The sequence below is a fragment of the Apis laboriosa genome, unplaced genomic scaffold (assembly GCF_014066325.1).
Source record: "Apis laboriosa isolate Shangri-la unplaced genomic scaffold, ASM1406632v1 scaffold69_cov144, whole genome shotgun sequence".
Classification (NCBI taxonomy): domain Eukaryota; kingdom Metazoa; phylum Arthropoda; class Insecta; order Hymenoptera; family Apidae; genus Apis; species Apis laboriosa.
The window spans coordinates 3,512,157-3,529,837 of NW_025224165.1; the positions used below are offsets into that span (position 1 = coordinate 3,512,157).

The window sequence follows — 17,681 nt, forward strand, 5'->3', positions numbered from 1 at the left end:
ATCCATTTCTTAAATATTAAAACCTATTACACACATATATGAAAATTGTATAAAATTATTTATACAAATACCGTTCACTTATGAAATTAATATATTTACTCCGTCTTAAATAAAAGAGTAATGCCAAATGCCAACCGTTCATCCAAAAATTTTCTTATCCGCTTTTACCCTCTTCTGCAAAACGCCACGAATTTCAAACTTACACCCCTCCTTCCACCCTCGTCATAATAATAAACCAATAAAGGTAAAAACTGGCTCGGCTATCGTTACAATTTTATCCATTTGATCCACGAGGAGAATCGGTGGATCATCTCGAAGAACTATCGAATTCGATCAGTCACCGTTCTACCTCGAATATTTCATAATAGCGGTAAGGTCGATGCGAGGGAGGTCGACGGTGTCGTGCACCCGCGGATGCACCAGCGGATGTGCCTTCGCGTACCCTGCGAGGGAGGAGAGGCGCGTAGGCGTGGTGTGAAGGGGTGGAGGGCGTGGTTAGACGCGATCAATAAAACCACCCCCGCCATCCTCGCCGTTGGAGGTGAGCGGAGCTGCCTACGAAAAGTGGTTTCGGCAGTGGTGGAGGTGGCAGCGGAGGTGGTGAGGATGTGAAAAGGGTACATCGTGGGGGGTGCATCGACTCTGCCAAACCACATCGATCCCTCAGGCGTCCTCCCTCCTCCTCCCTCCTCCTCGCTCTCTGCGATTCCATCTCTCCTCTTGCCATCTCGTTGAAAGTACCATGGCCTCTGGAATTACGCAGGAGACTTCATTCGTGGCACGCAGCCACGTGAACGTCTGAACACGCAACCGTGTTCTCTCAAAGTACACCGTCCTTACAACGCGTTTACACTTTGTTTTCCGTGCCTCGGTTCCTGCACCGAAGGTTCTCGAAAGTTTATCGAAGATTGTTGGGATTTATTTTTTTCTTCTTGCTTTTAAATTTAGTTGTTCAGTTATTGATTATCATTGATTTTTTTTTTTCGATCGAATGTATTTTTTCTGCTTTAATAATAATAATAATAATAATAATAATAATAATAGAAAAGTTTGGAATCAAGTTTGTTAATAAGTTATATTGAATTTTCTGGTAATTTTGTTATCTTAATTCGAAATTAATGATAATCGATAATAATTTCTTTTGCCTTAGCAGATTTTACGTGGATAAATTTTTTGTGCTGATAATGCACTTTAATTTTACGACTTTTTTATTTTAATTTTTAAATTCTGGAAAATACGTCAATGAAAAATTCTAAATTTTTGGTAATATATATTTTGATTTTATATTGAATTATATATATATATATATATATTCTGATCGTGTCTCAAATCATTTAAATTTTTATTTTCTAATGTGATATAAATATTTCAAAGTTTCTTCAACGTTATAGGTTTTATTTTGTATCTTTTTTCTTATTCAATAATTTTTATTTCATATTAAATCAAGGAATATATATTATTCTGATCATATAAATTATTATATAGACTATTTATACATTTAAACAAAGTTGTTGTAAATTCTTTTCTCGCTCACTCATTCAAGAAATATCTGGCAAATTATAATTAACGATTTTTCATTTTCTTATAATTCTTGTGCAAGAGATTTCACGCGGATTGTTTGATCACGCAATTTTTTTATTCCTTGGTAAAAAACATGAAATAGAATTTAAACAGTTGAAATCACGCACAAACCGTGCAATTTTATCGTTATTTTAACCTCACGTTTCTTTATTTTTTTTTTTTTCTATCTTTAGCCTTCGTGTTCCTCATCCATCACGAATCTATCGATTGAAAAGTCATGCGATTTCGTTGCCTATTTCGACATAAGAACGAAAATGAGAAAATATATATATATATATGCATAACGATATGCATGTCGCGAAAAACTTTATTTCTTTTTTTACCTTAATATACCTGTAATGTATTGTAATGTAATGTATTGTTGAATCGCTATGGCAGCTTATAATTATATTATCATTAACATGACGAAAGTAATATTCTGAATGACGTACATTATTTTTCACAAGAATCTAGATTTAATGGACTGTTTTGTTAATAGTACGTTCACGATTTATAAATAAATAAATATTCTCAATGATTAATGAATTCTAGAAAATTCATGATAACGAATATTCTCGTCGTTTTTCTTCATTCATTTTGTTTTAATTTAAACTAAATTATTTTTATACGAATATTTAAAGTATAATTATCGAAGTTTTTTTTATTATTTCGATGTTATAAATTATTACAGATATTATTTATTATTTCAATTAATTATATATTTCAAAAAATATTATATCTATATAAGATTGAAATAAATTTTTCCAAGTTTATTATTTTTTTTTTTTTAGATGTTATAGTCAGCATTAATTTGAAATTTAACAATTAATATTGAATATTAATCAATTAAATCATTATTTTTTAACAAAATATTCTGTTTTAAAAGAAATTTTGAATTATATTTTGAATATTATTTTTCTTTTATTTCTCACACGTGATAGTTCTTCAGAAATTTTTATATATAATATAAATCAATTTTATTATTGATGTTAATTGTTTAATTGCAAAAATATTTTCAATGAGATAGAAATACATAAATATTCCTTTTTATATAAAATATTCTATATGTATTAAAGTTATAAATTAAAATTAAAAATTATAACATATATTTCAATTAATACAAATAAGATATGTTATCTTTTTTAAATTTTATTTATAAAACAATTTCATGCAATTAATTTTTGAAAAAGATACTTCGAAAAAATAAAATTCGTAGTTACAAATAGAAAATTTTCATGATATAATAAAATATATTATTTATTATTCAATTTCATGATTTTCTATTGAAAAAAATTTGTAAACTTTTTCTTACATCTCATTCTTTCACATACGAAACTTTGTATTGAAATATATACAAACACTACAAAATTAAAAAATTTTAAATTGATAAATTTGAATATTTATCTAAATATAAATAAAGAAATATAAAAAAAAATAATTTTTTTTCATATTTATCATTTCTCCTACTTTTCCAGATACATGTATTATACGTGATATGGATTTAGATGACCATGACTCATTTGAAATCGATTTCCTCTGCCCTCAAAAGGACACGTTTTATATTTTAAGAACAACACTTTTCTTATTCTTCCATCGATCTTTTTTTTTTTATCTGTTATCGATTCGTGTTATCGTCATTTTCTTAAAATCAGCACAATCTTAAGAAAAGACAGCAAAATTGGTATTGTCGAATCTTGTCACGCAGACATTTTGATACTATCACGAAATGACTCAATACATACAAAGCAGATGCAGAGAAAGGTGTGAAAGAAAGAGCAGAGGATTTTTATTTGCAAATAAAATCTAAATTGACCTGAATAATTAGAAATTATAATTTTGGTTAAATTTTTCTTTTAAAATAATTTTTATTCACAAGATTTATTAAATTATAACATATATTTATACAGAATGATGGAAAGAAAGGATCTAAGATTTTTAGAAATTTTTTAATATGAGAATAATAAAAAATGTTAAACAATGTTTAAAATAAATTCTTAATAATAAATTTTTTCGATTTTTATTACTTATGAACATATACAAACAGGAAAGGAATATTTGAAATATATTTAGATAATTAAAATTACTATAAAACAATTTTTTTCTATGATTAATTAAAGTCTAATTCAATTTTGCTTTTTTATTTAAACTAGAATAGATTTTAAAATTATTTTTCTCAAATTATTTTGTAATACTTCTCCTTTCTTTTTTTCAACTCATCAACAAAGACATGAAATAATTTTAATTTCATTTACATGGCAAATAATTATTTTAATTATCCGTAAACAATTTATTTATGATTGAAATGCATATGAATGCACTTTATCCTATTTTTATTCTTAGAATTCCATAGTTTTTAAGATTTTTAGGTCGAGAAACTCTCACGAATCTCACCGAAAATGGTGAGACTATCGATCGAACAGTGCACGAACTTTTATCCTGCTCGTGTACACGTATAGCATATGTAACGATTCGAAGGAATACACGTTTATCGTATAATTGATTTTCTAACCATTCGTTTAAATCATCGTACACAGTCCCGTCACGTGCCTCTCTTTCTTCTCTCTCGATCTTCGAATTTCTCCATTTAATCAGTTTAAGAAACTTTTAATTTTAAAACGTTCAAACGATATATACATATTTAAATAAATTTCATTAAAATGCAAATTTCCAAAAGTTTGCAAAATAATTTGCAAAAAGTGCAACAATTGTACTCATTATCTATTTGTTTTTATTTATTTTATTTATTCATCGATTAAATTAAAATTAATACAATATGTACGATATGTTCTACGTTCGTCTTAATATTCTATTTAATTTTTCTTTTCTGTATAATATAATATATTTTGAATAACTTTGTATATCAATATCTTATTGTTGAAATAAAATTTATTTATTCAGCTTTTTTTTTATATCATTTTTAATAAATTCACGCTCATATATCTACTAGCATCAAGATATTGTACGATACGTAGGACAAACGTGACAACAATTCAAACGTCATTTTCTTTTATTCAAAATTTTTGAAGCGCTTGCAAGCTTTCGAGATATGAAAACAATCGTTGCATAAAACCTCTTTGTATTCACTTGATATGTATGTATATTTTGTCAGATTCTCATTTACTATGAAACAACTTCAAGTGAAAACAAAAAAAAAAAAATTCCAGTTTTTGAAAACTTTAGAAAAACACGTGTCTTCGTATTTTGCTATAAAAATCGAATATTTTTATAGCAAAGAAATTCAATGATTGAAAATTATTTCTAATGATTGAAAATTATTTTTCTCAAAAATATCAATTAAAGTTTAATAAATAATGATAAGGATTAAAAATAAACGACGATTCGATGAATTAAATTAATTCAACGAGGTATGCGCGTGTCATTGTCGTTTTTGTCGTAAGCGTAATTAGTATTGACCTTGGTATTTATTACGTCTTACTAAGCTGATCGTTAATTCATTACGAGTTATGATACTAACATGAACATTTTAAAAATTCCTTGGACTTGACTTTAGTCTCGTGATTTATTCAATCATGCTTCATAATTTTCTATTTATGATTTGAGAACGAAGAGTATATTGATTAAAAACAAAAATTATTATACAGAAACGAATGATTTAAATGAACAGATGGGAGAAAATGGAGTAGAAGAAGGATGAGAGACTGAAATGAATTACGTATTACGAGAATTGAAGTCTCCGGAAAACAGGAAACTTTGATAGGTTTCCATTTGATCGTTTTTGAAGAAAGATTGAATATAAACAGATAAAAATAACGTGATCGAAATATAACAACATTAATTTCGAATAATTTTTAATATAACGATAATAATAATGATAATCATAGATACAAATGATAATTGAAATTTAAAATTGAATACGTGAATTATGCATTTTTATATTAAAAAAAAATTTATACATCAATCATCTCGAGAATTAAAAATAAAAAATATTAGAAAAAAGATATAGAAAACCGATATTTCTATATCTTTCTTCCATTAAAAAGAATAAAAAAATTATTTTAGGAAGTAAAAATTTGTTATACTTTCCATCCATTTCTTGCAATTTGATCAATAATTACCAATATTACTACATTTATATACATATATAACATTTATCCTCTCCAGAATAAAAAAAATACTACAATAAAATTCGTTTCTTGTTAGTGTTCCTCGAATATTCTCATAAAGCGGACGCGTACAATGAACAAGAACCGTGCAAAATGAAGATTCGAACGTCCCGACTTAATTAACTTTCACTTTATGATCCGTCGGTAAAGCAAAGAAGGGTCTTCACACTTATTGCGTCAGAAAAGTGGGGATAGAACTAACGAGCATTCGACGTGCTCGCGTTCGCGATCGTGATTCTGTTTAACCGATAGTGTATACGTCTCGGTCGATATCGAGTGAAACGTGTAAAAAAAAAAAAAAAAAAAAAAAATGTATCATCAACGTCTAGCCAGATCCTCTCGTACGCGATCCTAATGATCAATCGGGGCCAAAATTAAATCGTGTGTTAACTGATTACGAAACTATCCATTACATCGAATCTCGTTCCGTTAATTCGATAATACCAACAAAGACTGACTCGATTACATCGCGACGATGGTAATCGCCTGTCGGCCGACTAATGGGGCTTTACGTAACCGCGCTTACCCATATCGTTGATGTAAACACGGTACCTCGTAGCAAATGATCGTTACGTCCCGCGAGAAGAAGGAACTTAGGAGGAAGGCGGGGTTATCTTATCGCTCAGTTTGACGCGCCATTTTTTGAAACTTTCTGAAACTTTTCTCAATTTTATTATCATATTATTCACATTCTTTTTTTCAATTGGAACATTGAACACATTCTTACAATAAACTTGTAAATGTATATATATATATATTAAATAATTAAATAATATAAATTAATTAAATTATATATATTATATTATATATATATTAAATATATATATTAAAAAATTAATAATTATAAAGTCTATAAGACTTAAATCTAATTAAATTTGGATTTAATTTAACGAGAATCGTTTTATTTACCCTATATCTTAGCGCTTCAGCTCTTAATCCATCGAACTCGATCATCGCTATTCATCGAATACTGTCAAAAAATTTTCAAGAAAAAAAAAGAAGCGACTTTTCAAAGTCGAAAAGCGGCTTCTCGCTCGCAAACTGTTCAAACGATTCACGCGAGGACAAGAAGGGGGGCCGCAGAAAGGAAAGACGCGTGCAAAGGAAAAACTCTTTAATGCATACCTGCCACAGGCAGCGTGCCACGTCGTGCCTCCCTTCCGTGAAACTAAAATAAATTATTGTTCCGCAGTATTCGTTGCTCGCCGGGGTGCCGTCAACCCTGCTGTCTCTCTTTTCATGCCACCTCCGTACACCCCCGTTATCCACCACCACCTACCTAATATAATATTCTAGGCAATTACAGTGTTTGCGGATCAAACAGAGGGACTCGTTTCATCTCCCTCGTAACTCGCTACCCTCTCCCTCCCCCTCCACCAGCCCAGACATCCCTTGTTGCATGCAGGGGGAGGGGGTGGTGAGAATCACGCGGGTGGCAGACGTTGGAACGACGAGGGTCTGTCGGATCTATCGGGGCCGATTTTCTCTTTCCTCTTCCGACTCGGATCCGACTTGGAACGAATGAGTGTTTTGTTTCTTTTTTCTTTTTTTACCTCGTTTCATTTTTTTTTCCCATCGAGGCATATACGTTCGTAGGCACGTTTTCTTGCGCAATTCAAAGCGTAGAAAGGAAGATTTTTCCAGTGTGCAGTATCATGTTTGAACATTATCTTGCACATATGTTGTTTAAAATAAATAAATTTAAAATACGAGTTTAGTAATTCAATTGGATGCAACAGGGATTGAGCAAAATGAAGAATATATTTTTCGTCAAAATCTTATCCTCTTGCAATTTCTTTTTTATTGGATTGATAATGTTTCTTATTATTAATTCAAGTTTAGAAAAATATACGGGATATTTCGCAATCTTTTGAGAAATTAATACGTCGAATCGAGAAAAATGTTTTTCGATATCATCAAGATGATTATATATTGATGATTAGTTTAAAAAAAAAATACGTATTCTTGAAACTTACTTAAACACCGCAAACAAACGTCGTAAAAAATTTCTTCGAATCTGTTAGAAAGTCGGCTCGGCTCTGTAATTTAAATTGTACGAATTTACAAGTCAAATGCATCCGTCAGTTGGGAGTGTAAATTGCAAGTTATCGCGATTGCAGCTTAGAAAGCAGTTCTAAACTGCGACATGTTCTTTAATCAGTAAAACCTCTCTTGTTGATTCGCCAAATGTTGAAGGAATTCCAGTGTTTGGTCAGAATAAGTTGCTCGCTAAGGAATCTGCCACTTAATCGAGAGGCGCGCAATAAATTTTCGCAAGGAGATATTTGTTCAATGAAATCCTCCTTTTTAAAATTCTTCCCGCATTTCGATGCGAGCTAAATAATCATCATATTTAAGTCAACATTCGATGTAAATGTATTTCTATTTGGAATATGGAAGAACAAAGAAAATAAGTAATACACTTTATCTTACCGATTCTCATGATATTCTCTATGATATTCAATAAAAACAATTATTCCCTTTCTCCTTTCCTTCCTTCCTTTCTCAGAGATTCACAATTTCTTTTTGCAATTTTCTAAACGAAATTTAAAAAAACAGAAGAAAATTAACGTACAAGGAAGATATTAATAATATAATATAAAATTAGGGAAGGCAAGGAAAAGTTGTAAGAAAGAATAATAAAATTAAGAAATAAGAAGAGGGAGAGAAATAAGAAAAGGAATCACCACGTGTGAGAAATCACAAGTGGTGCAACCGCCTTCCATTTTCTTTTTCTGCAGGATTTTTCGTTAGTACCTGAGAAAGGCGAGAGAGGGGGCGCTTGTTCCAGTTTTTAATTGCGCCAGGAAAAACGCCAGACGCGGCGTATCGCGCGATTTATATTCTCCTGTTGCGCCTTCTCTCCTCTCGTATCCGTATAATGCGAGTCTTACCTCATCCAGGTTCCCATAATCTCGTTCCGTGGCCCAAAATACGTTTCCCTCTCGCCACATTGTTCAACGCCACACAATTTAATCCTGTCTCGCTCAAAATGGCCGCGGCTCAAATTTTCTCTAAATTTATCCGCTTCGTTACGCTTTCGATTTGAATTATCGTCCTGGTATTTCATTCCAAAAGGGAAGCAACAATCTCTCTCTATTTCCGTTTAAACCTTTCATTAATTTAATTAACAAACAGTGAGTTACGCTCAATTATTATTGATAATAGAAGAAGATTGTTTAATTGTTGTTTCCAATTTGAATTTGTTCATTTTAGATCTGGTCTGGTCGAAGATGGAGATCATCACATATTCTGACGATAGTCGATAGTCGTTGAATTTCTGCGAATTCGGCCAAATTGAAATCGAATTTGAAAACGAATTTGATGATTCGACGATTGTTTCAAACGATGAAATTTTATTCTGTGCTCTTTCTAACTATTTTCATTTTCTATTCTCATCCCGATTCGGGATTTATCAGATTAATATTTGAATTTTCAAATTTATTTTACTCGAAAATGAAAACTCAAATATTTTATTCTTTTTTTTTTAGTCTAATTCATCAATTACACAAATCTTTTATCTTCTTAAAATTTCTATTATTCATTCACTTATTTGCAAAATGAAACGGTTTTTAATTTTATTCAAAGAATTATTAATTATTCTTCGCTGTGGAAAATTATTCTATATTCTAATATCAATGAAAAATAAGTTAAAAATAAGTAAATGAAGAAGAAAAAAAAACTTTTAGGACAAGTATAATAGTAAATCCATTCAAAATTCCTACATATCGATGAAAAATGATTTTTCAATGATTCAATATGACATAAACAAAAAAGTAATAAAATAAAATTTTAATAAAATATAATAATAATAATATAATAATAAAAATTTCTGCCTGTTTCATCTTCCTGTATCAAACAGAAAAGTTTCTCATATTTTTGCAAAATGTCCAATGAAAAAAAAGAAAAAAGAAAACGGCAAACAGTTTACAGGCAAATGTGTGGATCGACGAGAGGCTGGCAAAAATCCTGCGGGATTACGTTCCCTCTTTTCCGTTGTAACGAGATTTTGCGAAAGATTTGGCGCTGTGTCGACCCATTCAGTGGCTGAAAGTGAATTCGATCGTACAGAACCGAATTACACGGGCCGCTCGCCTCGACGACGACGACGACGACGTTTCGACCTGAAACGACGCCTCGTTCCGAATCGCTTCCTTTTTTTCCTTTTCCTCTCCCCTCCCTCCTTTCTCTTCCTCTTTCTTGAAGCCCTCTCCTCGCGGAGAAGAATTTTCGCAACCTGGAACGTGACTCATCTCGTCGCCCATCGGTATCTCCTCCAGCGGATTTGAGTTTGAGTTTTTTCTTTCCAACGTTCCATCTATCATTCGTGTAAAAATGATTCGACGTTGTCTGAATATTTCGATGATTTGAAGATTTTTTTTTTGAACAGTTCAATTCTTTCGATTATTGTGGATTATTGCAGGTTAATCAGAAATTTTTTAAGCGATCGTTTTTAATTTTGAGAAGGGATATATTTATAGAGAGAATTGAATTAAATGTCTTTGCGAGTGGCATCTTGTCTATGTAATCGTGTTACAAGTCGTTCAAAAACTGTCAGTTTTATTAACTATGATTTCTAATAATGGCTCCTTCTTATTATTATTATTTTATATTGATAGGATAAGAGAATTATTACAGAGAATTATTTTTTTTTAGCATCAATTTTCCTCGATTTTATACGATCATGTTTTGTTTGAAATATTGTTTGAGATTTTAAATATTATAGATAAGACACGAGTGAATGTGAATTTAATCATAAAGATATTTCTTTATAAATTTTGTAAGAAAAGATATATCTTGTTTATTTCTTTTTCAGGATAGATTGTTTGTAAATGAATAAAAGAAATATTAATCAAAATGGATTATTTTATATAAATTTCGTTAAGATAATTTATCTATATATTTCTAATTTTTTCATAATATTGAAAGTTAATACTTTTATGACTTGTTTTCATAAAATGAAAATGGTTAAATTTCGTTTATTAATCTTCTTTTTTTTTTATATATATATAAAAGAAGCAATTAATTAATTTTAATGGATATTTTTTATCCCATTGTCGTTTTAATTTCTTTCAATGAAAACGTAAAGATTAAAAAGTTAAATTTAATTTGATGAATAATGGAAAAACAAGGAATGTCCATTGTTGGTAATCTTACGATGTGACATTTTATTATATTCCAGATAAGCAAGATTTATTATAGCTGATGAATTAATCCTAAATTCTCACAACACGTGAAATCTCGCTTCGTTAGCACTAATGAACTTTTTCTAAATATTACACCAGTGAAATCTTGTAATTTCTTGTACACGCATGATTTCACTTCTATTCGATTTTTTTTTTTTTTTTTTTTTATATATAAATTGAATATTATTCGATGTACGATAAAAAATAATTATTATAATTAATTACATCCAATTACGACTGATCGAGATGATCTAATGTTGGTTTAAATGAAAATTTCCTGAACTCGAATTCAATTTTCAATCCTAAAAATAATCATTTAATTTCACGATCAAATTAAATTGTATATTTTATTAAATATTCAAATCAATATGTAAATATTTTTTATTACAAAAAAAGTATATATTACAGTATCAAGTTTCTTTAGAAATAATATTTTAAACAAGTATAAAGTAATAAACAATATTGGTGAAGGAAAGAAGAAAATAATAGTAAGTATTATTTAAAATTCAATAATGAATAATAATTGAAGATTTTATACACTTATTAATTAGAAGTGTAATTAAAACAATTCATTATAAAAAAAACGCAAAATACAATATTGTATTCCAATCAAGTAAATAATAACAATAGATAATTTTAGAAAGTGAAAATAATATTCAATAATAAATTCAAATTAAACGTAATATATGAATTTTATCGACAATCTTTAACAATCATAGATAAACATCGTATATTTAACTTTTCAATTTAACAATGTTCATTTCATAATATTATTAGCAATTAAATTTTGTCAAAGTTTGAGATACCGAATATCCATAAATTTATCTATAAAATAATTTCTATGCACTAGAAGCAACGTTAAAATTTCTATCTCTTCCAATCTCTCCAACATTCCCTCCTCAAAATAGATCATATCCTTCTGACAAATCTTTCTTGCGGAAGGGAATACTTTTGATCTCGATCAATAATCTCTACAACATTGTCATTGTAATATTTCTTCGTTGATTCGTTACAACACGATATTAAACTATCTAAATTTTTATTACGCATTAAAATCGGTTAACGCCGCTCTCTCATCTCGTCGCGGCGAGATTTCGGCCAAGATTTCGGTTATAAAAAACGTCCCCGACAGCCTCGAGAAAGAGTTACAGCCCATCTTCTTACTGTCGTAAAAAGCAAAATTACGATCCGTTCGTGGAACATTTGCATACCAATTACTCCGCTCACCGGCAAAAGATTATTGGATTATTTAGCCGATACAATTAATTTTAATTATCACTGTTTAGCGTTTCGAAATTCGAGGGAAGATATTTGAATAATATTGATTATATATATATATATATATGTATATTTTTTTGCAGATTAATTAATGATGAAGTTTAATTTTCTCGTCCCCCGAATATTTTAATATCTGAAGATTTTGTTGAGAAATCTGCGTAATATTTTCACTTATATCAATGATGTAATGATGCATCAGAGAAAATTTTTGCTCCGTGAAATTGAAGAAATTAACGAACGGAACGTTGCTCAAGACAAGTGGAATGCGATGGAATATCGTAGAAATTGGATCCAATAATGATAAAAGTTATGATGAGAAAGATATCGTTGGAAGAATGCAATGAAATGATGATACAATGGAGATTCTTCATTTGATTTCTTCTCATTAGAAAAAGATTACGTTTGATTTTCAGATAATGGAGATTATATTGTACTATTAGCAAGATATAATCGTTCGTTCAAAAACTGATGCTATTTCATGATCTATTTCAACAAAATTAAAAACGAATTTCTTGTAAGAGATACTCGTGAAATATTTCGAATTCGACGGAAAATGTTCGTGCAATTTCTTCTTCTTTTTTTTTTTTTTTTTTTTTTTTGAAATAGCGTTAATTGTGAAACATCTTTTGATGTGTCGGTTCTAGAGATTATTATAATTATTAAATTACAAGCGATTCAAGCTCGAACGAAATAGCTCTATCTCTATCTGTCTCCATTTCTGTCTCCATCTCTCAACCTGAAGCTTTTGAAAACTTTTGACGATCACGGTTCATTACTCAAAACTTATAAATAATTCGTTAATTAAAACTCTGTAATAATTTTCATTTCATTTACAGTTTCTCCATTTCTTTTTTTTTTTTTTTTATTTTTTAATAATACAGATTGACCTCAACCTTAATTTTAAAAGTTTAATTAAACGAATTAAATAATTAAAATTCTCACGACTTACGAAAAAAATTCTGTTCCATCTTGTATGGTATAAATGTTTATATATAAATAAAAATACATAATTACAATTTTATTACACTTTGATTCTTAACTATGAAAACACGGGTTAAGAGGAACGGACTATAAATCATGAGATAGTCGAGTCGACGAACGACTAATGTGAGAAATTCCGGAGGTGCACGGAGGTCTTTTGCCGGAGGTCGGTGCAATTTCCAAGCTGATTAAATCGGGCCGATTGAAAGAAGACAACTTTGTTTCACGCTCCTGTAAGTTCATTGAATGGTAAACCGCGCAATCGAGCTAGACAATGAACAGTTTCTGCGAATTTTGTGCGTGAGGTGGAATCAGGATTGTAAATAAGGAGTAATCGAATTTTTGTGACACTTTTTGTGATTCTTTTGTGAATTTTTTTTTTTTTTCTTTTTTGACGAGAAGAAAAGAAACGAAGAAATAATAATATGAAAATATAAATTATTGAATTAATTGATATATCTTAAAATTATTGAATTATTGATATTTCTTTTATAAAAACATATTACTTTTAAATTTAGATATAATAAAATAATATTAAATTTTAAATGCAATTTAAATGTTTTAAATTTAAACTGATATCCAATTTAATAATTTAATTAATTCTATAAAATTCAAAATTTTATGTGCTTTAACACTAAAATAAATTAAATAATTTTATTTATATAAAAATTTTTAATTTATCGATAGGGTATGAACCTATTATATTTATTTAGCTTATTATATAAATAAATTTTTATATTTATAAATTTATAAAATTAATTTTATATTGAAAATATAATGTTTTATATTAAACTATATAAATAAATAAAATATAGTTAGAAATATAGATTTTCAAGTCTTATATAAAGTTATAAATTAATTGCTATTTGATTAATTACGTATCTTTATTTATTTCGACAATGGAAAATTTTTAAATGTAAAAATTTATTCGGTTTAATTTTTTCGTTTAAAATTATTAAAATTTATCACGTTGAACGATGATATATATATATATATTTTTTTTTTTTTTTTTTTTTTTGAAGAAATTTCAACGATGTCTCTTCAGAGAGATCAACTCCGGGGTCTCATATTACTGGAAACTTCAACGAATGAGAGCAGAGTGGTAGAGTGTAACAAAACGAATTTCCACGAGAAGGATCCATTTCTCCGATACGAAAATATATTTCCATTTAATGTAGGATGGAACATGTTTTATTTTTAATATCGTTTCAAGTGAAATTCAGAGTATCGAAGAGAGATCGTTTAAAAGATATAAGATTACTCGATTCGAGTGGGATTAAAATAACTTTATTCAAATTTGTTGTTGAAAGAATTTAAAAAAATTCCTTGTTTAATCGAGATAATAATTTAAATAAACGTATATTCTAAATTTTGCAAAGTTTTTTTTAACATTCTCGATAAATTATTGTGGCTCTGATAAGTCTTTAACAGTTGCAAGTTAATTGAATTTGTAAATTGAATTCCAGTCGAATGGGAATTTAAAATTTTTAATTTGCATAGAAATTAGAATTATTTTAATCCTTTTCTTAAAAGCTTCTTTTCCATATTTTTTTATATTTTAAAATATGTAAAAAATATTTGGAAAAGTGAATTTCATCTTGCATTTTTATCTTTTACTGCTATCACAATGTATGAATACGTAGGTTGTGTGGAATTCAATTATTTTTAAAAAAAAAAAAGAAAATACACTCTTCTGTCTTTTATATAAAATTATATAAAATTCAGTCTTTTTCATACATGATATCTGAATGGACGGTTAGTATTTTTACATTAAACCATCCAGAGAGAAAGTTTGTGTATTTTTAACGTTAATGCTAGTACATTAGTTTTAATTGGCACAGCGAAGGTTCTTTACTTTTTCTTATTTCTAATTATCTTTTAAAATTAAGAATTGTCGAGTTTCGAAATCTAAGATGTACATTCATAAGAAGGAAAATATAAGAGAGAGAGAGAGAGAGAAAGAAAACACGATTAAATTAATAAAAGAAATCCCTTAAACCTTGATTGAACACACATAAAAAAAAGTAATAATCATACAATAAACAAATATATTGATAGAATATATTTTGAGAAACATTGTTCATGAATTCACAAAAATTTTCCCAAGGTATCCACCAATCAAACTCTTTCTTCTGTATTCTCCTTTCTTTTAAATTTTAATTTATTAACTCATTCTCTTCGTTTCATATTTCACATACAAATTCAACAGAAGTTTCGAAAATTGCAATATCTCATTTGCAAAAAATTTTCTTTTCCAAAAAATAATATAACAAAGGGATAGTTAATAACCTCGAGATGGTAATTAATTAATTTAATCAAGGAAGGAAGATTTCGTTCCAATGAAAGAATTTCCCGATTAACCAATTTTCCAGTTTAAGTACGTTTAGCAATTCATCGACACTCGTATTTTAATTTGCGGGTAATCAGATACGGTTCGACCACGGGAAGAGGATTCGTGACCAACTTTCGCGAGAAGCTTTACCAGTTTCCTGGCTCGTGCATTTTGTGCCTCATGTTCTGTTAAACAGCCTTAGAGCGAGAAGCGTGAGAGTCCACCGGTTGGTGAGAATACGGAGAAGGGGATCGATATCGAATATCTGTGCATTCATCGAGATACAAAAAAAAAAAAAAAAAAATTTGTTGACGATAAATCACTCGAACATTGAATCTATCAGATTGATCGAGACGAGGGTACAAATTATTTATAATAGGAAGAAACGATTTATATGTGCGAGAATATACGGTGTAAAATATAAATATTTTATTTATAAGAACGATAGAGATAATTTTAATTTAATCTTTTCTTAGAGATAATTTTAATGGACTTGTGAAATCTCTGTTTTGAAATTCTTCTCTTACGTTTCATTTATATGAGAGATGAAGTGATTGTTTTTAAACTTAAGCATTTCATAAAATTGATAAAAAGTTAGGAGAATTTAGATTATCAATTTAGATTATCCTTTAGAAATAGGAAAAACAATTAAAAAATTTAAAAATTCATTTGCATAATTCTGTCATTAAGATGTACGAATAACAAGTGTATTTTTCTTTTTCAATAACTTGTGTAATTACATAATGAGCGATATAGTATATTCTATATTCGATCAAAAATATTTGTACATTTAACAATATCCATTAAAAAATTCCAACGATGACAGAACAATGGAAATTGAAATAGAATCACCAAACCCAATCAAATAGAAAATAACATAGACAGGTATAGCCGCAAATGGAGACAATTTACAGTTTAATTTGTTCCAATACACAATGCGAAGAAAACGAGATCAAAACGGAAAACAATACAGAGATAGCTCCATAGAATTAAATGTAGCCAATTTACAACTCGTTTCAACATAATCTAAACATCTGATCAAAGAAAATACTATATTGTTCTGTTATTATACGTTCTATATTATACTGTTTCAATAATCTTAATTATAGAAAAAAAAAAAAAAAAAAAAAAACATATACATATCAAACACAAATAATTCATCATCACACAATAACCTTAATCACGATTAAACAAGCTCAAAAAAAAAAAAGAATATTTCCTTAATTTAAAAACCTTGCAATACTTTCATACTTTCACTTACTAATTTCACAACAGTTCGTACAGCTAGCTTCGAAAAATGAGTAACATGAGTACCATGTTAAATTATCAAATTCCAAAATGAATCGGATCAGAGTTAACCAAAATCCAATCCGATCTCACCTCTCGATTACCTTACAACGACAACACCTTTCATAAGAAACACGTTTACTTACCAGTAAACCGCTCGAAATAATCGTCACTAAATCGGAGGAAGGCGTCTCGCGTGTTCGCCACGCTTTCACCCCTTTCTTCCACCTCCAGGCTGCCAGGCGGCAGCCCACGTTTGCACAGGTGAGGCTCATATCGACCTGCCTCGCTAGAAATACCGCGCAGCATCGACCGGCGTCGTTATACCTGGCGAGCGCTTCCTCTTCCCCTCCTCCCCCCCCCCCCCCTTCCCCCCTTTGAGGAGAAGGTGGCCAGCGGGGGTTGCGGATGCGATGGTGGAGGGTTTGGGGGTTGACGCACGGCCGCGGCCAATCCCAGGATCCTGGAAACCGCGGCTGCGCCCTGCCACGCTGCCTCCTCCAACCCCCTCGGCGATTGAGGGGGTTGATTGGGACGGGAAGAGGGTAACGCGAAAGCAGGTGGCGGGGAGAACTTTGAGGGCAGACGTTCCAAAGCTACCCCAACGGAGAGACACGCCGAGACGCCCCTGCCATCGGGAGCCCTTCGGTCTCAGTAAGTAAGAGTCACCATCTCTGACTTCTTCTTCTTCTTCTTCTTCTTCTTTTCCTTTTTTCACGACGACCAATCCTATCCTCGTCCTCGAATTCGTGGACGAATGACGATGGTTTCGTGGTGATGTCGATGGTGTTCGTTCACGTCACCGGCCGGGTTTCGTTCTGTATCCTAAAAGGGGGGGGAGGAGGGAGGGGAGGGACGAGGGAAATACACGTACGCGTAAGATAAGATCGTTTGCGAGTATTTCGTGTTTTTTTTTTTTTTTTTTTTTTTTTT

At 30.0% G+C, this 17,681-nt stretch overlaps 1 protein-coding gene across 2 annotated transcripts in view; it reads left to right on the forward strand.

Moving 5' to 3' along the window:
* The first annotated feature begins 17,343 nt into the window (after positions 1–17,343).
* The window catches only part of LOC122719041 (vesicular acetylcholine transporter), an 87,046-nt gene continuing 86,708 nt past the window's right edge, over positions 17,344–17,681 (forward strand). For both annotated transcript variants that reach the window (XM_043944564.1, XM_043944565.1), the window contains exon 1: positions 17,344–17,402. The gene's annotated coding sequence lies outside the window, so the exon portion shown is untranslated. The remainder of the gene's footprint in view (positions 17,403–17,681) is intronic.